Genomic DNA, 21,945 nt, shown 5'->3' on the forward strand with positions numbered 1-21,945 from the left:
GCTGAACCTATTTGGTTTAATTGCATTCTGCACACCTAATTCCTCCCCTAAACTGCTAAACTATTCTGGAGGGCTAACTGAATCTTCCTAAATACCTATCACCCTCCACTGTAGGAATCTTTGAAATTCTCTGCCTATATTTCTGTGTTTGATTAAGTGTATTTCCTATATTTTAGGGAGAAAAGGTTGTGGTTTTTTTTGAAAGAAAAGCCATTCAAAATGTAAGCTTCTGATTTCAGTAAAAGAACTGTGAGACTATCCAACTGAATATGAAGATTGTGGCCTCATACGACAATATGTGTGCAAGGATTTTTAATTCTGGAATATGTTTAATGTTCTCCTTTTGTGTTGGCTGTTTCTTAAAAAGTAAACGGTACCATCTGTATAGACCATCTGAACTGAACTGACCCTGAACGGGAACATGAACAGAATGAACCTACGGATAATCCACAGCACTTTGTCAAGCTTGATGATAGCTAATTTACTTCCAGATAACGTGGACAGGCAATTATTACCAGAAAACTTTAATGAACAAAAATTGAGAAGAATTATCTTGATTTTGCAAGCATTACTTTCCACAAGAGTTTGTTCTGTGGCGAAGTTTTCAGCAACACGAAATGATAAAGCAGCGAGTGATAGGGGCTGGTTCTGAAACCAGCATCTGTTTTCCCACTCCTGTCAAAATCATTTACCGTTATTTAGTGCGAAGTTTGGCTTGCCCATTAGCAGAGCCTATGATACAGGGTATCAGTATATGCCTATGAGAATTGTGTACGCTGCACAGCTATCTCTGCTGCGCCTGAGTGTCCAGTCCCACATATGCTGCCGGTTCCACATATGCTACCAATAGTGGCAAATAACAATCGAAGAGCGGCAGATGAAGAATAATTACATCTAAGGAATGGGGCAAGAGACTGAAGAAAATCATAACACATCAAGACATCCTTGAGGAGATCTTGGCTTCCTTACTTTGCCTTCATGCCTGCTTGGTCCTCAAAAGCTCCGTCCCCACCTCCCCTCTTCCAGCATCCCGCCTTGGGGCACTCTCCCCGCCAGGGCTGGCGGCATGATGGGAAGTCACTGGTACGACTCGAATATCCTAATTCGCTCCAAGTGCTCAGCTGCTGCTGCAAGACCAGCCTGTACAGTTCTGGAGCTTGTCTCCCCCGCAGGGAAGTCAGGATAACTCGATTTGCTCCTGTCAAGGAGAAGGGTGCCAAGCCAAGAGATCTGCTTCTGCTGAGCCCTTGGCACTGAAATCAAGCCCGCGGTTCTGTCATGCCCTTTTTGTTGCTTGGATTCCCGAGGAAAGGCTATAGGACTGCTTCCTCCCCCTGCACAGCTAAACTGTACCACCGTGGGAGGCTTGAACTGTGTTTTTAAACAGGCTCCCTGCTGTTCTGTGTCACATTCTTTCTTCTTCTCCTTCCACAGCAATTTCATATATATTACATTCTAAAACAGAGGGCAAACTCCAAAAATGAGCATCCTGCACACAATTTTCCAATGTTCATGGCCAATTTGCTGCGTTCTGCTGTGAATTTCATGACAAGGAATTCAGAAAGTATTAATATTGTATTTGATCCCTCCTCCTTTTTCCATTGTACCCACTGATGGTTGTGTTCTCACAGAATGTGAAACAAAGGGGGGGTGTCTTCAAATTCCTATGTCTCGCTACTTATGCATTTTTACATAAATTAAATTAACCCTGACTTCATGAAAATGCTGACTTCAAGAAAAAAAAATACAATTTTAGGAGGATAACTGATTCTACTACAACAGAAACACCAATTAATATATTTAGTCATGTCCAGAGATTGATCGAATGCAGAATTTAGATTCATTTATGTTTCATTCCCATTTTTACTTTTCAATCTTTTTGGTAATGTAAAATAAACAGCATGTTAGATTAGCTTGTTGGCTTACACTAAGTATTATCATGTATTTTCTTAGAGTGAGGTGCTCTGCACGAGAGCATTAATGACAATCATTAAAGAGAGGAAAAAGTTAAAATTCAAAGGAATCTTTGTCTTTTAGTTCCTTATTCTTTGCCAAATACATACATACCTTTATATATATATAAAAAAAATGTAGGCAGCGAAATAAAGAATTTCTTTGATTTAATTTCAAGAAAAATGTCAAACGCAGAGACGCATCCACTATCCTTTCCTAGACATCAAAGATATTTTCAACAGAAGGGTCTCTGCTCAGCCAAAAATATAGTCTGTTTCCATACTGCAGCTAAAGTCTGCAAAAGCTCAGAGAGAAAGAGGAAGAAAAAAATCAGTTTTCATGGCCATGTACCAATTTCTACAGGATGAAAGATGAAAGCATTTTTGGTTGAATCAGCCAGTATCTTTTAATTAGGAGAAGCATTTCCAAAAGCGTCTGGCTGTCTCGAGGAACACAAGTCTCGGTCACCGACTTCAATTTTGCAACAAAAATTATACTATGACTTAGTGACATCTTTCACAAAAATGGGTCAATTTTTCTTTCATAAAAAATGCAAGAAAACCTGACTTTCAAGTCATTTGGCCTTTTATTATAATATATTACATCCCATGCACTGTCTTGATGACATTTAGTGTTTCCTATGCAGGATCCCACAGTATGTATGAGTTGTCCGAAGTTCAAAGAGGGCAATCATTAAAATTTGACATTTATGTCAATGTGTACACAGGGAGTTTACCTTTTCATTAGCTGCATCTATTTTTTTTATGGTGGAAAAGCTGAATATGAAGTCATGAAAGACTTGGAGTGATTTTGTGTGATCCCAATTGAGACTAATGGGTAATTCTATATGATTGCAACTGGGTAAAGGAATTGATTAAAGATAATTTTTTTTGTTGCTATTTGCTGAGTTGTGAGGAGGTGTTGAGTCATGCTGTGTGAAGTTCAAGTGCTGAATCTTCTGCTGTCATATACAGAAATATCACATTATATTACACAGCACGCAGAACCCAGTTAAAAAAAATTTTTTGTACATAACACAGTAGTTTGGTAAACAAAAACTATCAACTTCACAACTCTGGTTCTCCTTCTTCCAATTGTATGCTATTTTTCACGTCTGACGATAAGCTCAGATTTTCTCTGTGCACAAGTCCTAACAGATGTCTTTCTCCAGATGAAGAAACTGATTTGAATACTGTAAGGATACGAGTGTTGTCAGCCAAGCTTTAATAGGTCTTCCTTAAGTTCAGAGGTGTTTCTTAAACTCCTCTTGAAAACACATTGCACATGTTGCACCATTTCCTTGTTCGGCCAGGGGAAAACAGTCCAGCAAACTTCTGCCTCTCAACTCATCCCAAAATACTTTTAGTAATTGCACTGTGATTTATTGAGGAGGCAGAAAGACTGATGCTGATGTGATATCCAGAATCACCTTACAGACTCAAGGAAACAGTTTTTATGCCCGACCACGGTATGAAGTCAGCATGAAGAGGAATGCATGAATTTTTGCCGTGAGTTTTAACTGTAACCAGCTTAGGTGAGTTGCAAACAGTGGAGCCAAAACCGCAGGCAGGTGGGTCTTGGTTGGCATACAGCTGGGCTCCTGAGGGAGGGAAAAGGAGAACCACTCCAGGAAAAAAACTTCCCTGTGGTTCATATGGCTGTGAAGGCTAACAGTAACTCCCCAGGGGCTCTGTGGAGCCATTGTCTCCTGGAAGAAAAGCATCCTGACCACCTTCCACCTAAAGCCCATATCAAAGGAGACTGGGGACAGATGAGGACAAGGTCACCCACGTTCCATTTAGAAACTCTTCCTGAAGGGGTCCAGAGGGAATGGAGGGTGAGGAGATCACCCAGCAACATCAAGCCAAACCTTTTGGATTAGTTCTTATTTGTTCTAACTATAATCTTGTTGTTCATTAATCCTGTGACTAAAAGATAGGCAAGGCTCTCCAGGCCCTCAGGAGGAATTTTCTAAAATTATCTCTGTGCTCAGTGAAGGCAGTGAGCACTATACTCATGTATTATTTCCTCTTGCAAGTTGTGAGTGCAATCAGCTAGCTCACGTTATGTTAAAGGCAAGATCACACCATGCAAAAAGTGGATGTACATTTATGAGGAGTAGGACAATGAATGATGCCAGTGTGTGTATTCTGGACCCTGCATTCAGCAGCTCTTATTCAGGCTCATCTAAGAAGTTGAGTTTAGCTTACACAAGTGAACCTATAATCAGCAATCGAATAAATGATGTTATATAGCCAGTAATCCATGTCTGCGGCCTCAGTTAGCTGAGACTTAATACTGGGGGCCAAAACCTACCTCTCCAGGAATAGTTCTAGAAGTAGAACCTACTTCAGTATGATTTCTTAAGCAGCAAAATACTACATAATGTCATCAAGAGTGGAAGGAACTGGCTGAATCAGGCCGCTAGGTAACATCAGGCAAAACCTACAAAATGACAGGTGTTTTATTTTAGATCTTTATGCATATTGTTATTATCTTTATTTAAGGAATAATAAAAAAAAAAAATTTGCTTGAGCTTTCTGCTTTTATTATATTTGAAATATAATAAAATACTGTACAAATTACAGAAGAGCTTTAAATCAGCAAACTAGAAGATATAACATACATAAGACTCTTCAATACATTAATTTTCATCCTTGAAGAAAACATAAGAAGGAAAACTTTACTCAGTCAAGATAAAAGTAAATTCCTACCTTCTAAAATCTTTCAAAAAAAGCAGATTTTCCCCAATTAGATCTGTACAAATATCTTCTACATCTCCATTCTGAATTTCTATATTTGCTAATCATTTGGATGTTTAATTAAAAAAAAAAAAATATTTTTTCCCTCTATTTTCTTATTAATCTGATTCACCTCAGGATAAGACTATTTCACTCCACAATGCAAATCCATGATTGTATAATTTGGGCCAGTGTATCATGCCCTTACATGTTTTCCCATCTATCTCTTTAGAAATATACAACCTAATTTTAGTTATCATATTTATCTATAGATCTCTGTTGCATCTATGGTTGAAATAGCTATTCTTAAAGTTCTTTCACATTAGCATGTATGCCTAATAATTGCAGTAAATGCTTTAAAAGCTGCCCAAAACAGGGGAGGAGCTTTAAAAGGTTTGTGGCTGCAGATAAAGGTTTAATTTTGTTCAGCTTCCCTCTGGTCCTTTTACTAACCAGCCTTCAGTTTCTAGTGCTCTGCTGACAGCCACCTTTCAGATTTCTATACATCTCTTAAAGACAATTACCGAATTTACCCAATGAGCTAGACAAGGAGCATCCTAATAGGAGTGTGAAAGGCTAACAAGCTGGAAGCCTTTGAGGTGGCATCAGTGTCTCACATCTCTTGATGTCAGTGAGTTGATAAAACTGTTACTAGTTCAAGAAGGCACGCACCCACGGTTTCTCCTTTCAGGCATTCCCTTCAACTAAGACTGGATAGTTAAGGTCTTGTATCTCAGATGTGGTAAGTGGGCTGAAATGTCAGAATTCACTCCCCAGGAACTTCACAAACAAGGGGTTTTGTGTTGCAAGAAGGAATGAGCTGTGAGCAGGGGGAGAAATTGTCTCATTCCCAACTCACCTGTTTATTATTATAATTTTTTTTTTTTTATAAAGGCAATGCCATTTCCAGCCTCTTTCCACCCATAACCCGAGCAAGGTATTAATTAAAAGACAAGACTCCTTTTAAAGATTATTCTTTCTTGGAAACACCAAGCACGATACAGCTGTTACTCTGTCATGTATGGCCTGACAACGCTCAGTTGTGAGAAAAGACATCCCGCTCCTTGTTCAGCCTGGGAAACTGCTCAAGTCTGTGAAAACAGTCCAAGATTTAACTTCTCAGAGCTGACAGCCTCCTAGTGCTCGAGCGGAGTCAGCCATCCTCGCTCCCACCAGGCTGAACCGTCCTTTCTGAATTACCTTGCTGACATCAACGGGATTATTTCAGCTACAGGTACCGTGCACTGTGAGTTGAAACAGCAGAACTCAACCCAGAGCTCCTGTTAATAATTATAACAACAGTAGCAATTAACCCACCAATTTCTACATTCAGTAAAACTGTGCGTGTACCAATTATCACAAAAAAAAAAAAAAAAAAAAAGATGCGGTAATGAATATCACCACTACCACAAGCCATTCAGTGTTTAGGAGCACACAGCAATACAATGTGATAATCTAGGACAGCAAATAGAGATTATATAGTTGACTGTAAAACTGTCATTTGCATAGAGTCCGCCTTCTGAAACTGGAGGCAAACAAAGATACCGGTCCTTGTATGTTGTACAGAAAACAACTAGCACTGTATAAAGGCCTGGATTGAAAACTGATGCAGAGCAAAGAGTGCCACCTACAGAATTACTAGGAATATTCACTTCAACACATTAGGTCCCCTTTCCATTTGCAGACCAGACCATCTATGATGATGTTCAGTTAGATCCGTCTGGTGAAATCAAATCCAAGCTGCAGCCCTCTCAGAGACAACAAATTAACTGGAAAGTGAAGCAAAGTAAGAGAAAAGCTGCTAAACAAAAGAGATGTTTGAAAAATATGCTAATACTACAACTATAATCTTACCAGCTCAGAACAAGCCTGCTTTGGATGTACAGTCTTCCCATGTGCTTGACATCGTAAATACGGCACATTTAATACTTGCATAGAGTGTGCAATACACAGCACCACCAGGAAACCTCAGACGTACTGCTGTTGCGATTTTACTTTCATAAGAGCATTCCAGACTACAAGCTCTCAATGAAAAGAAGCACAGAAGCTAAAGTCTATGTATTTCTTCCTATTCTGCCTCCATTAGTCAAAGTCCAGAAATACGCTCCTCAGGAAGGTTAACTGGATGGCAGCTTCCTCGGTAACTAGAGGCTAGTTGGCAGTTCAGAAACAGATGGTAGGTTAAATGGTCTCAGCTGGTAGGAGTTTTTACTTTGGCCTTTTCCACTTTCCTTTATACTAATACGTGACCATATTGCGACAGGGAGATTATAAGTGATGGTCAAAAAGTACAACAGGCATTCCTTATCCACATGCAACTATTTCCCTATCCAGCCCATAAACTCCTGTCACCCATTTAAGGATGACCATAGTCATAACAAGAATAATGTGGCTGGACTTTGAACTCCAAATTCTGTTAAAAAAAAAGTTTGTTCTGAGGGTGGTAATACTGTACAACGAGCAAGGAGAGAAGGGCGCTGTGGTGGGGGAGAGAGCAAAAAAAGATCTTGCCGTTTGTATCTGATATTTTTAAAAAGTTTTAAAACTCTTGGGTTTTTTGTGTCATATGGCTTGCATATCCTGAAAAATCAGACTGTTTGGGGCTGAACCTGATCAGTCTGCTCAGCTACTGTGTGTCTGCCAAGGTTTGAGCCAATAACATATTGCAAGAGCCAGTGCAGTAATTATACAATCTGATCTCTGCATGCTACCAAAATAAACTCGTAGCTAATGATGGCAGTGCTACCACCATTTAGCAGGTTGAAGATGTGTGCCATATTTAAAGCCTCCTCATGAGATCGGTTTCCTAATCTGAAAGAGATTTAAGACACTTAGAGAGAAACGTGCAGCTACTCCTTTTTGCTGTTTTCAAACCGCTCCTGGTCATATTGGGCCTCTCTGCTCTATCCCTCAAATAAACAGAAAAGCTGCTTTCACTGCTCATCCTCAGATACGAAATTACTTTCATGGTGGCTGAGCGCTCTCTGCTATCCAAATTTCTCACAAAACCCATTGCTTTCATTTTCTTGTGCTACTGGGCTGAACAAAGATAAAAGGAGTAAAATAAAGGTTATTGATTTAATGTTATCATTTCTCATTCTTTCTCCTCCTTAGGAGCACTGTTGTGTTTTTCATACCAACATATGCAGCAGCAGCAATGCCGCGAACAAGTCAGCTCTGTGACTCTTTGCAGGCTTGAGTTATCAGCAGCCACCTGCGCTGTACGCTATACTGAGGAATTAGTGATTTGGAAAATTATCCAATCCATACTATCAAATCAGGGGAAAGATCTACTGTTTGCAATTACTCTCTCAGAGCTTGCTGCTGCTCCTCCTTGCATTTGATAGAATTCAGCTAGTGGAACTACAGCACTGGTCCTTTACAGTGAGAGTTCATCGGGCATTATAAGTATATTCTCAATGCCACAAAATACGATAGAATTATTACTAGGGGGTAATTATAATGAATTTTTTTTCCTCTCAAGTGGGAAGTTACAGTTACATTCCTAGTCGCACCATGCATAAAAACCCAAACAAAAGGAAAGTTTGAAATTCAATGTAGCAAAAGCTAACATCCTCCGTGATGGCAATGATAACAAGAAAACAGCAGTTTTCTCACATCTTGTGTAGATGTAGCATGAGGTGACTGCTTAAGAACCAGAACATAAGCAGTCAAGAGTCCTTACAGATGCCTTTCCAAAAGTCCCATTAACATGGATTCATTAAATGTTTTTATGAAGGGCAGAAAAACGAGACTCAGTCCCCAGCTAGAAATTGTAGTTTTGTCCTTTCTAAACCCAGAACCTGAAAAAACACCTGGCATAGCTGATGGCTCAGCATCTAAAATCTATGCAATGAAAAATGCTGCAAGTGTTTACTTGTAAGAAGCTTCAATAACTGGAGACATTTTTCCTGAAAAAAAAAACACCTCTGAATTTATCACATCGTCACAAGACTTCAAGAGAGAATACACAAAAAAATAGTGAAAGCCGTAAGCTGTACTTTACGAATGCAGAATACCTATCAACATTTTAGAAACAATTGGATGCATTAAAGTTTTCAGAAAAACAGAGTTTACGTTAATATAACTAAGTACACAACTTATGCTTTAGCATGTATTTTATGACAGATTGGGAATAGAAACAGGCTAACACGGTTCCCCGGTTGGGACAGACACCTCAGGCTGTGGTGAAACATGACCTTTATAGATACCTAGCACAAAAACATTTAAGAAACAGATATAACATCATGACCTTTTTAGATACATAGCATAAAACATCTAAGGGGAAAACCCTGTCCCTCTTCCCTTCTGCCACAGAAGCCACGGACACAGCAGGAACTGCCCCAGGGGCCGGCGGTGGTACCAGCAGTTGCAGGTTTTACTGAATCCCAAAATGACAATAACAGCGGGACTGATTACACCTAACTTTGGCACCTACGTGTCTATTATTTAGGTTCTCCCTACAGTTGCTGGAGGCAGGCAGGCAGCTCCAGAATGGTGTTTAAAATAAATGTCTAAAGCAGAATATATGAATGGTATGAATTTAGGAATTGTTCTTTGGAGGCACTTCCATTGCTTTGACTACAGAGGGACTACTAATTTCTAACTAGAGTTCACTCAGATGAACCTCAAGGGATGACATTATTATTACACTCTCTGGTGATGAGGGGCTATTTATACAGTTCTAGTACGCAGAAGAGATTGCATCTTAGTGGAACTGGTGTAGGACATAGGATTTCCTCAACCAAACAGATGCCACGGCTTAGCATTATTGTTCTGGACATTTGCTTCTTAACAGAAAATAATCTTGTAAAACTGGAGTTACTTCTCTGACAGATTTTTGTTTTCTTTTCTCCCATCAAAAACCATAAAAAAACAAAGAGCAGTTTATTTCATTAAGTCTGTGAAATTAAAGATGTAGCATTACTAGTGATAGTGTTTTGCTGCTCCTATGGTCCTACCACAGACAATCCCATTCCGGATACAGTCTGAAGGGTATTTTTAGCAAAAAAAGCACTAGTAATGTTATTGAGCTTTCAAAGGAGAAATTTTGGAGGAATGATAGCCCAAAAACTAATAAGAATTTGAAAAACAGAAATGAAATAAAATCCCCAGGAGGGAGTGGTGATACTCAGAGAAAAATTAAAAGGGTATCAAAATGCTTGATGAAGAAAGCAGGAAGACATGAATAAGTTCTTAATGGCAAGATCCAAGAGGCCAGTTAAGTTAGATGAAAATTAGTTAAAATTTGGAACTCAAGCGTTTGGTAGAGCCCCAATGGAATTATAAGCCACAGTCAACACTCTGAAAGAGGAAAATCTGAAAGTCTAAAAATATTTTGAAGTGAAAACCAAATAGGACGTACTTTGAAGACATCAGAATGAGGACAATGAGAAAAATTTACTCAAGACCATCAAAGGTTAACGAAGCAGTTAAGGAAGAGAGAGGTCCATCTGAGAAATGAAGTGATCCTTTGCCTCAGTGAAACAGGAGACCTTTGCTCCTTTCTGCTAATTAAGATGTAATGCTATCAAAATGGAGGTCCCAGGCATTCTGGGACAAATAGCAAGCGTCCAAAGCTTCTGAAAAAGCTCATCTATAAGTTATCTGAAACGTTTATAAAACTCTCTCTGCTGCTTCTGATGCGCGTGGCACACTGCAGCTATATTTAAAATCAGTCCAGAGCTACAGAATGACTCTAGGGAATTACTGACCACTGGATGTAAATGACAGTGCAAATCAGAAAAACAAAACATTTGGAATATGATGAAAATAAAGGGGTTAATCAGTGCTCTTTCTCTGAAGAAACACCATGTGTTGTCTCTTAAGACTATAGTGCTATGTGTTATTTTCTAAAAAAGCCATCTTTAGTGGGTCCCGCCCCTGGTTTCCACTCACCTCATATTTTGTAATGGCCTTACAGGTGTGTCACTATAATTGTTTGAGAATTATTCTCTAAATTAGATAACAAGTAAAATAAATTTCCTTAAAAATCAGATTTTATAAGCCGGCTCCCATAGTGTTTACTATGGAGGGGGCAGTGGTAGAGGCAGACCAGAAAAAACAAGCAGAATCTTCTCTAAGTTTGGTTTAGTGCTGAAGAAAACACGTCTTAGAGCTACAATCTTAGAAAACTTATGAGATGTTGATAAAGTAGTGAATAAAGGAGAACCTTTTGACATACTTTATTCAGATTGCCAAAATGATTTTTCAAGGTTCCTTATAAGAGATGAGCATAGGTAAAGAATTATAAAATAAAGAGGAAAACACTGCCCCAGACCTAAAAATGGCCAGAAGAGAAGTAACAAAGAATATGATTAAATGGTGCATTTTTAGCTTAGTGAAAGGTTAATGACAGGGCATCTCGTGGTTACTTTCTAGGTCCCTGGCTATTTAATAGATTCATTAATAATCTAGAAAGGGATGATGTAGGTAGGCAGCAAAACAGGCGCATCGCAATTTTTCAGGTTACTCGGGACTGAGAGGACATTGAGTTCAGAGTTTTGCCAGAATATAGGTTTGTCTTTTTGGACAATTTTGCCTTAAGTTATCACCATCTAATATATTCTTAAAACCACAGGGCGCTCAATATAAAATATAATATTTTTATCAGCACTTAATTCTTTATGAACTAGAAATTATTTTGATTTCGCCAGGTAAGCCCACAAGCTACACATACTGTTTTTTATTTTCTACTCCCTTTTTTTTCTTTCAGAAAATCTCCCAGAAAACAATGTGGAGTTGAGCAGCAACAATGATTAGACTAGCAAGATCAAGAAACTCCAGAAATGAAGCTAAACCCCACAGTGTAGGTTCATCAATGCTGAGCTTACACATACTTTCTATTTTTCCTTTGCCCTTAAAATACCAATATTCCTCATTTGGCCTATCCTCCTCTCCACAGCAGAGAAAAAAAAAGAATATTTTTTAAAACTCATTTTCATTCTCTCAGAAATGACATACAAATAACAATAAGCCTATTTTTAAATAAATCAAAACCAATAATGAAAACGATCCTGTTCTTAACAGATTTCTTAGACACCTTTAAACTTTTATACTTAATATCACCTAGAAGTTCATTTTTGAGGAAATAGTCACAAAAGGTTACTCTTACAATATATGCTTCAGGAGACTCATCTGTCATTCCATCCTGTGCAAATTCACAGGTATTATAATATACCTAATTTCTTTGTTTCTCACAGCCCTAAGAAGAGAAAAATCGTCAAGTTCTTGAAGTCAGCACAGCAGCCGTACCCTGTATACAAGTGTGGAATCATAAGACTGCTTCTTAAGGTCAGTGCAGCTTATGGTAATGAATATGGAAAGGTTACTATTGTTGTCTTTTGTTGATTTCTCCTCAAAAAATGCAAAGAACAAAAAGGTCACTAAGCAATGTTTCTAAGCTACTTTGGAATTTACTAATCTATCACCGAAGAAAATAAAAAAGGGTTAATAAAATATACCCGAGACACAGAAAATCAGATTAGAAGTGGCATTTCACTGTGAAACCTTCTTTAGACAGGGAAAAAATAACCCCAAAATCAGAAAGGAAAGCTACTTTCAGACTTTGATCACTAAATAAATATTTACAAACTGAATAAAGCTTTTTAAAGTACAAGGCTGGAGCACCATAACACGTCATTGAGGAATACATCTGTGACAGCGGAGCTGACATCTAGTACCATAATGAATGCTAGATGCAAGAATTTTATGAAAATTGTTCTTGCCCAGATCAGTGAAAGAAGTTACTGTATATTGAGTTTTGTAGACCAAGCCTATACTAGAAGTGATTGAAAACACAAGCGTGCAATGGCAAGAAGAGACTCTAGCATAATTTACTACATCACCAATTGAGAGATACCCAAGGAGGATACAAACTTGGATTGTCTAGCTTGGATAGCGAAGTGCTCGAATTAGAAGAACTTTGAGATGAGAGGAGAAATCCCCCTCAAAGGCAATCTGGATTGGCAGGTTGGCAAAGGGACAAAGGGACTAGGACTCTGCAAAATATATCGAAAGGCACTCATTCTTGGCTCCAGGTTGGGGAAAACTTTGATGTAGTCTAAGTTTAAAACTATGCCTGTCCCCTCTGACGTGCTTTTGTCCTAAACAAATTATAAATATGGCTTTCGAGTCATTGTTTGGTTGCTGCCGGTGTGTCCAAGTGGAGGGTATGCAAGGAAGTCAGACCTACTGTGGAAACCCCTGGTGATATCTAGGAGGTGTAGGGTCAGGAGATGATCTGAGAGAAGAATAAACTTATATTTCCACCTCAATACACAGAGCTGGGGATAGAGAATCAGAAATGTACTCTGAGGTGTACTTCAGGGGCTATCTGAAATACGATGAATAAAAGGTAAAATTTTACTAAGAAAAATTAGTAAGAAATAAATTGTGTGTCTATATGGATATTTCCATATATATGTCAACAGAATATGCATTCATAGATTCTGAATTATTGCATATGTATCTATTTCTGTGGCTTTCTCATGTTGTGTGGCCCTTCAGCTTTGCAGTACCTTGTCTACAGTATTTGTGTAGTGTGATGACAGAGTGGAGGAAGCAGCATAATCTTGACATTTTGGCATTACTCTTCATCTAGCTTGCCTTTTGTGGAGGTTACTATATTATTTAAAATGCCAAATGTTCAGAACAATATAGATAAGCCAAATTCCATGAATTTTAATGGGAATATTTTATACTTTAAATTCAAAATCGGCTTCTTGTTTGAGTGGAGGATCAGCTTTGAAGATAACTGTGCAAACAGTGACATTGTTGAATTGAGCTGTTTGGTAGAATAAGTTTTGAATGAAGGAGAACATGTAAGTATTTTCAGGAAACAGCCCTTTTTCTGTTAGGGAACAGGTTAATCTGTTTTAGAAATTTTGAAGTCATAAAGCAACGGAAGTTTTCAGGCTGCTGCTGCTGGACTTATGTGATCGTTTGTTCATATTTTTAAAAATAGAGATTACAGAATTAAGGGAGACAATTACCCATGTTGCACTGGAAATAAGCATGACTAATTTATCCGTTTTCTATTACAGAGAATGACATCTTTAACAAAAGGAAATGTAAATAGAATTTTTAAATGGTAGGACCATTTTGTCATGCTGAGTTTATTCTTCTGTGTACGTGTATATATATAGGCAAAGGTTTGAGTCTGAATTTGATTCTCAAGCAAATTTTACGTTGAAACCACACATGATGTTATGTCTGGATGGAGTGCAGTGAGTAAAAAGAATTTCAGATTTCATCTGCATTTTCATTTCAGTATATATGTCAAATGCTTTGCCTTGTTTAGATAAAGGTCAAGAAAACACAAAGATTTTCTTTTTATCTTACGTGTTTTTGTAAAACAAGGAATATGTAGGTGGAATGATTTGGAAATGCGTTCCTTTGGAAATTCTCTACAGCAGTTAATTAAAGTCCTGAAAATACAGTTTAATTGTTGGAAGATGTATCCTACACTGATATAGCCTTAACCACTCCTTTGTATTGCAAAGAGGAATCAAACTGGAGAACATGACACAGTCTGACACAAACCGTTACAGACTAATGGAGAAGGTACTGAGCATAGCAGTGCTGCGTGAGGAGAAAAGTGAAATAAGATAATTATTTGTCATTTTTTTTCTGTGACAGGATTATTCAAAAGTCCATGCGTATTTAGCAGTGGATATGCACTATTTACTTCAATAGTCTGAAGTTGAGCACATGCTTAAGAATGAGATTTTGGGGAAATTAGCCCTCCATATCATTAAATAGTATCTTAAAATACTGAAATCAGATGAGCATTATTTACTTATTTATTATTTAACAAGCCATTATTTTTGGGAAGGTATTTGCAAAAATTGGGTAAGTAAGTAGAAGACTAAACGTAGCTGGAGGTCAGACACATTTATAAGACAAATTCTCTTCAGTTTAGCTACCGCAACTCTCTCAAATTATTACAGGACATCTCACTTTTTCCTGAAACAATTATGAGGTTGATACCTGTGGTATCAACTCCCTACTCTGAGGGTGTTGTAATGATTAGCTAACTCACTCTTGCACAGAAAGGCAGCAGAAAACCCATGCTTTAGTTGGACAAAATCAGTAGAGTGCTCTATAACTGATGATGATAATGACTTGCCAGTGATTCACTACCACAGAAATAGTTATCAAGGTAGTGAGGGATGAAAAAACTACTTGAGTACTCCTGGAAGGAAGGAGTCATAATGGGTACTCAATATGGGTAAAATAAAAAAGGTATGTTATTTTGGGTCTTCTGTGCGACCCGCCCCCCCCAGCGTATAAAATATAAAAAAAAGACATAATGCCCTTTTACAGATTGTTTTTTGTCTCTATAGATAAACTGGGTTGAAAGTTAGATATAGAAAGGTTACACTAAGTAGATTTCTAGAAATAATTACCCACACTAACCAAAGTGAATGACAAATCAAACAGATGACTCCGTTTCAATGATGGCTATCAATCTACAAACATAAGCAAAAATAGATCAAATTCTTTATATACCTTCAAGATGATAGGCAATATCCAGCACAGCCTATTCAGGCAGGCTAGAAAAAGACTTTTGCTTTTGATCCCCAGATACAGAATTCTATCACAAACCTGAACTGCTGGAAGAGCAAAATCATTTGTGTCAACACACACATGCACAAGAATAACAGATAATAAATTTGACATAAATTCTTCCACAGAAATGAGTGGTTGTTTTTTGTTTTTTTTTTATTTTTGTATATCAGACATGAAAAAGGAAAAAAAAAAGAATTCAGGAATTTGAAATATGGCTTTTTTTTTTTCCCCTAATCAGCCTGAAAATGGAAAATGTTTGGAATGCTCTGTAAAAGCAACTTCAATAAAATATTTTCTATCATTCTGATCTACTTTATTTGTCTTCTATAAAAATATAAGGCTGGAACTTCAACATGTTTCCAGTGCATTTTGATGCAAGCATCCTAATATTTAAAAAGTAGCTCAACGGTGGTCTGTTCAATTAGCATTAGCATAAATATGTACAGCAGTACAGATACGTTACACATATTTTAGTCAGACCAAGGAAAGATTTTGTTACCGAGACAAAATATACACTTTTGCAAAGTGTAAAAAGCACTAATACTGACATGTATCCTGTTCTAGTTCAGGAGACAAAACTTGGTTTTCCATTTCTGCTCCCCTATCTCTTTTAAAGTGCAAATAATACATTTCCTGTAACCATGCTTTTCAAGCAGAAAACGGCCAATGGACAATTTTTTAAAAAAAGGAGCCTTTTCAGAGCAAACCATAACTAAGAGAACTTTTTCCTTCCCCACTGAATATTTTCGATTGACTTCACTTGCATTGGGATTGGGGCCCTAAAGGAGATGTAGAAATTAGCTTTGAACAGCCTACTAAGTAAGTATCCCTATCTGCACTCCTTACTTAGACACAAAGCTGATCATTAATAACCTGGTAATTTAGGGAAAAAAATCAGACTTCTCAAGCACCTTTCAGAACCAGACTGGAGGACTGCATTCAACGAATAATGACAGAAAGGAAAGAATAAAATTGCAACTGCCTTTCTTCCCATTAAAAAAAAAAAAAAAAGAAAGAAAGAAAATCAATTTCTGGATAAACTAAGGGTCTCAGATACTCTTCGCACAGGAGAACAGAAAGGATTGTCATTATTTTTTGAAATACATATGAAGATAAATGCCTTAATTGGTGAAATAGAAGCACGTGACAGTGATTTGAAGATTTTTGTTTTTGTGAACATAAGTCAACTCTCGTAAAGAAGGTCAGCAGAACTTCAAAAGGATGACCTCCCCCCCTCAGTCTAGCCTTTACTTTATGCATTTTTCTATCTCATTGAGAGAAGAATCAAACTCCTGCATGAAAATGCCTGTTTTGTTCCAATAACATACAGCGGGGTCTCTTCCTGAAGCCCTTGCACAAATAAACAGCTTTGAACTGCATCCACCACTAAGTTAGCACACCACTCTATTAGGCTGAAGCAGCTGCAGCGGACAGTTTAAATCAAATTCATAAAATGCAGGGATTGATATTTTCAAAAGACAGTAACAGCTAATATAGATGAAAATAAAAGAAGGGTTTATATTAATCTACAATTTATTTCATTTTAAAGATCGGAGTTTGGAACGGGGAGAGGGTGAAGCCTAGAAACGAAGCATTCTGAGGACAAGGTGGTTTGATACCATACCGAATGACCAAATTTTGGCAAGGAAGAATAGGAGGGGAATGACAAGGCGGGACTGAAAGCTCATTTCTGGAAAGGTTTAAAAATAAATTCTCTGCACTAACTCAGTTTAAAGATCTGACGTGAACACATCTGCAGCTCAGCTAAGGAAAGACCAGATATCTTAGAGACAGGTCTCCATCCTTTTCCCCAGGAAGGCGGTGTTGCAGCCCCGTGGAAGAGGTGCAGCGGGAGATGAGTGTCTGCAGGACCACAGGTTTTGGCTGGCAAGATTTGCAGATTTGAAGACCTAACCACTAGGAAGGTTTGCAGATCTGTGGTGTTTCTGATGTGTCCTAAGCTCTGACGATAATAATAAAAGAACAGAGGGGATCACAATAGCAGGGACAGAGCCCCCGGTATGCTAATTATCTTATTTACTCATTAATGCCAAGGATCAAAACTTTGAAATCAAACATTTCAAAGTGAGGAAATCAAACCTCGAACATCCTGGTAGGGAAAATAATCCAGATAGTTCCCTCATTTAATCTCTCCTATACTTTTCCCTCTTTTTCAAGATCTTTCCTTCATTCTTTTTGTTGACCTTCACCATTCATACTCACTCGAATGGTGGAGGTGGGATGTAGGTAGCCAAATCACTTCTCAGTTATCACAGAGTAATTTTTTGCTTCCTAGCTCAGCTGCTTTTCCTTGCCTGTTTTCACCTTCTCTTTTGTCCCTTAACTCTCACTCTTCATTGTGTCTTTACTTTTCAGGTGTTTCTCTGTTGGGTCTCTCTACACGGGAAGCCTGGGAGCAGGCAAGGAGCCGCTCTGAGTTGCTCCTGCCCACGGACCGCTCACAGGGTCATAGCTTTCCCACTTCTCCACTAGGCAAAAACCAGCAAATGTCAAGGACCAGCAATGGCCCGAGGCAGTCGCCGGCCCCTCTCCGGCATCTCGCGCTCTCCTGTACACTCCACACTGCGCACCCCTCGCACCCAGGAGATGCACCGCCCATGCAGCGCCTTCCCATTTACTATACCTGAGAGCCAAGGATTTTTCCTAGTTCATGCTTAATTCAGAAAGGCCAAAATTATACCTGGTGGAGGTTGATGTGAACAATCTGCACAAGGCTGAGGTGCCATTTGGTCTGTAGGATTTGAAAACAAACCCACAATCCTTCTCTGTATGAGTCTGACAGTTCCTGTATTAATTGGCTATCGTACGGCATCCATGCATGCAGTGCTGGTAATTAAGGCAGAGTCAACACGCATACACCCCCAGATTTAAAGAAAGATTGCTTGGTTAATTAGGAAACAATTTGGTTTTGTATGCTTCTAGAAATTGTTCCAATAATAAGTTTGTGTACTATTATTACAAAATTAAAAACTGTCAGCAAAGCAGCTATAATTAATGTTTCTGACTTAAAGGCATAACACCTGAATTTTGAGAATTACCTTTTCTAATGGCATGAGAAACAATATCGTTCAGGTTTAAAAGATTGAGTCTAAATGGGTTTGTTCATCAAGAAGAGGAATATCGGATTTCCCCCTATTTTCCAGAATAACACATCACATTACATTTCTCTTGATTTTTTTCTTTTTTTAAATAGACTCACAGCTATTTTAAATTAGAGACAGAAAAATGACAAATTCCTTCAGCTCAGCAATACAAGAATTTGCAGTTTAAAGACCTCACTGTAAAAACTTTACATACTGTATCTGACACACTGTATCTGTTACCAAAGATATGCATCTAAGTACTGCAAACTGTCATTTTTGGGGCAATGCATAGCAGGGAACAACAATAACGGAAGGAAAAAAACCCCACAACAGTATAAGCTACAATAATAGAGTTTAGGATGTAATCACTTAGCTGCTGTCTCTGACCACAGTGGTAGAATACCACTTTCCAGCTGAGTTTAGTCTCTGAAGGTCATTAGAGATGTGTACCAATAAACATACACTCTGCTATCAGATTAGCAGACAAAACAGTTTCCATGGCAACCATTGGACAAGAGAGCTCGCCTGCATTCAGCATTAATTAAAAATATTTTTTTTTCCTCTCTCAGTCTCCTTGGAGTCAGTACTGTGAAACACAAGTGCTTGCAAGCTCTCTAATCTGCGGCTGCCTTTGAAAACCCATCCAATGTGTGTTGAAGCTGAGCCAATTAACGTTACGAGAATTGGGTGAATTGCAGAGAATCTGGCAAGGCTGTGTTTACCAATTAGGGTTTTTTTTATGATGCAAATTTTGCACACCATGCAGCAGGAATAAAAGCCAGCTATGCTGAATATGAAACTGTTAATTGCATTTTTCAGAGACACGGCTACAAGGTGAAACTAATCATACAAATGATAACTGGGTTTTACCACCTACAGCGCTTTGGTATTGCACTTTCACTAATCTGTATTAAAATAGCCCATAAATTTTTACAGCGAAAGAAAATGCAGACCTTAGTACACCCTTCTGAATTTTGGGGGACATAAGGAACCAGGGAAATTAGATATAGGTAACAAGGAAAGCAATCAAATTATTGTTAATAAAACCCAAACTGACTTTTTCAAAAAAAGAACATATGCGTTTGCTACAAAACAAAGAGAAGCATAATCTATTCAGCTCAAATGAAAATCCTCCTGGTAAAAGAGACTGGTAAAGATGTCAATGAGTAGGAAGTTTCCTATGTGAATAAGTCTAAAGGAAAACTGGGGATGAGGATGGAAAATGCTTGGATCAAAAGTCCTAAAGAAAATTGAATAATGTATATTTATGGAGAGATTTATTAGATACTTTACAAACAGCAGGAGAGTCTAATATATAAGACCCCGTAGTGCTTACAGGATTTGGGAATACTTTAGGCTGAAGAGAGGCTTATGAAGGGGACCTTATGTCTAACTGGTCCAAGTGTGTAGTATCTGTTTTTAAAAAGAATTAAAATATTATTTATTTTCAAGTATTATAATTCAGGATAGGAAAGGGCAGACAAATGGATTTTGTATCTAGACATCCCCATAAGATAAACCTTATTTCTCCAGAGCTAAAACTCACCTCAGTTAGGGGAGCCCTTAATGAGAAATATTTAAAAAAAGTAGTTAAATGAAATCCTTTAACAAAGTTTTTGATGGTAGGCGGTACCAAGAAACAGTGAAACTTTATTTGAATTTTATTTTTTCCTCAAAGATTTCTCAGTATGGAAAAAGACAAAAAAAAAAAAATTTTCTACCTTTTGCTCCTGTAAATGAGACATTGAAGTTTAATCATCAGATAAAACTATGACATTATTTTTCTGATATGCACCTGGTGAATATTTAGAGAGAAAGAACACTTAAAAATGTCGCCACTAACTCTACCACTATCTCATCCACTTGGAAGTATGAAGTACGTTGTGTACATTTAGCTAATTGTTTCCTGTGACAAATTAAATTAAACAGTGATGACAAATAAAACCGGGTCCCAAGGATATTTGAGTAAGTAGGTTCAGTTGTCTTCAGGTGTGATAAAGACCACGGTACTTTTGGCACCCAGAGTCCCAAAGTGCTCTAGAAACTATAATCAATTCTTCATTGACTCTTTATGAGAAAAAGAAGCATGATCTTTCCCATTCTGTAGACAATTTCTGTGCCTCTATTTCTTTAATTGTGTCAGTCCCATAGAATTAGAAGCAGATACAAAATCTCCTGTCATTAATTAATTTGTCATAAACTATCTCTATGCCTGTACCTTTGTCTTTTAGAAGACAAAGCATGCAGCACGACAAACATTTAGAGAGCACAAATATTTGCTAAACTAATGTATTTTGTGGTCAGCAATCACAAGTACATGACACTTAGAAAAAGAAGAAAAGCATCAGGCAGAGAGGGGTTTCAAATGTTGCATTTAGAGAAGAGGATCAAAGTAAATGCTGCAAAGAATAACCACAACTAGAGTAATACACTAGACAACTTCAATTGAAAGTGGCATGGCTTAAAGTAACAAGATAATAGGGTTGAATAATGCAAATGACCATATCCCATGTGGGTTTGCACTACAAGAGATCCTAAAACCACAGAAAATTAGGAAAAGGCATTGAAGAGCAGATTCTTGAAGAGATTTTCCTAAAAGAATAGAGAAAATGAGGACAGCTGGGAACCTTGAATGCACAGCAGGATGAGGGGCAAGGGAATGATTTGCTCTATAATAAGAACTGAGCGAAACAGTGACAATTGTAGAAAGTGCATGAAGAAAACTAGCCAGGAATGAATGGCCCATGTGTTTCTGAACTGCGCTGGCAATCAATCATCTATTTTCCAGCAAAAGACAAAATACAAATTTGAATCGCAACTGCTGCCAGAGTGTGCTTAGCCCAGATCGGTACGGCATTAAGACGGCAAGAGAAACTCTGTCAGACTTGATAAAATGGTTATTACAAGGGATGAGTTTTTATGCACTTTGGAAGACAGATGGGTCGTGTCAGAAATGAACTGTGTCTAAATGACATGCTTCTCTCCATTCTTTTGTGTATTTATTTACTTGAGCTTTTCATATTCTTGGGTTGATTCATAGGATGCTAAAGACATCCAGTCCACTGGTGTATACACCTCTGATAGCTAAAGATCTGAATTCTGTTCAGCGTTTTCTTCTAATCAGGAATTTACCGCAGGGCTGTTCACTTCCATTGTCCATAATGTTAAAAGATACAGATTTGCAAAATTTGTTTTGCAAGAACTTAGCAGTTATTCAAAAGTGTCCAGAAACCATTTCGATTTCAATTGTTGCAATGCATAAATTTGAAGACCTTGGATCTTGGGCTTAAAGAGAAAGAGAAAAATTAAAGTGGTCGAGATAATGATCAAAGGATAACAAAACACAATTGTTACTGGAGATCATAAAGCACTGAAAAATCTGACTGATTATCTCCACAAACAAGCTATCAGATTGCTGGAAATTGTTGGAAGTGTGGAGGCTATTAGGAAACAAGATAGCTTTGCAATGAATGACAAAATTATGATCTGCCTTGTATCCCTGAAGTTGTAGACAGATGAGCAACAAATCCTCTGGCTCTTGAGAAAAAAGCTTCACTTTAAAATTATTTCATGAA

This window comes from Charadrius vociferus, unplaced genomic scaffold (genome assembly GCF_000708025.1).
Source record: "Charadrius vociferus isolate BGI_N301 unplaced genomic scaffold, ASM70802v2 scaffold255, whole genome shotgun sequence".
NCBI lineage: Eukaryota > Metazoa > Chordata > Aves > Charadriiformes > Charadriidae > Charadrius > Charadrius vociferus.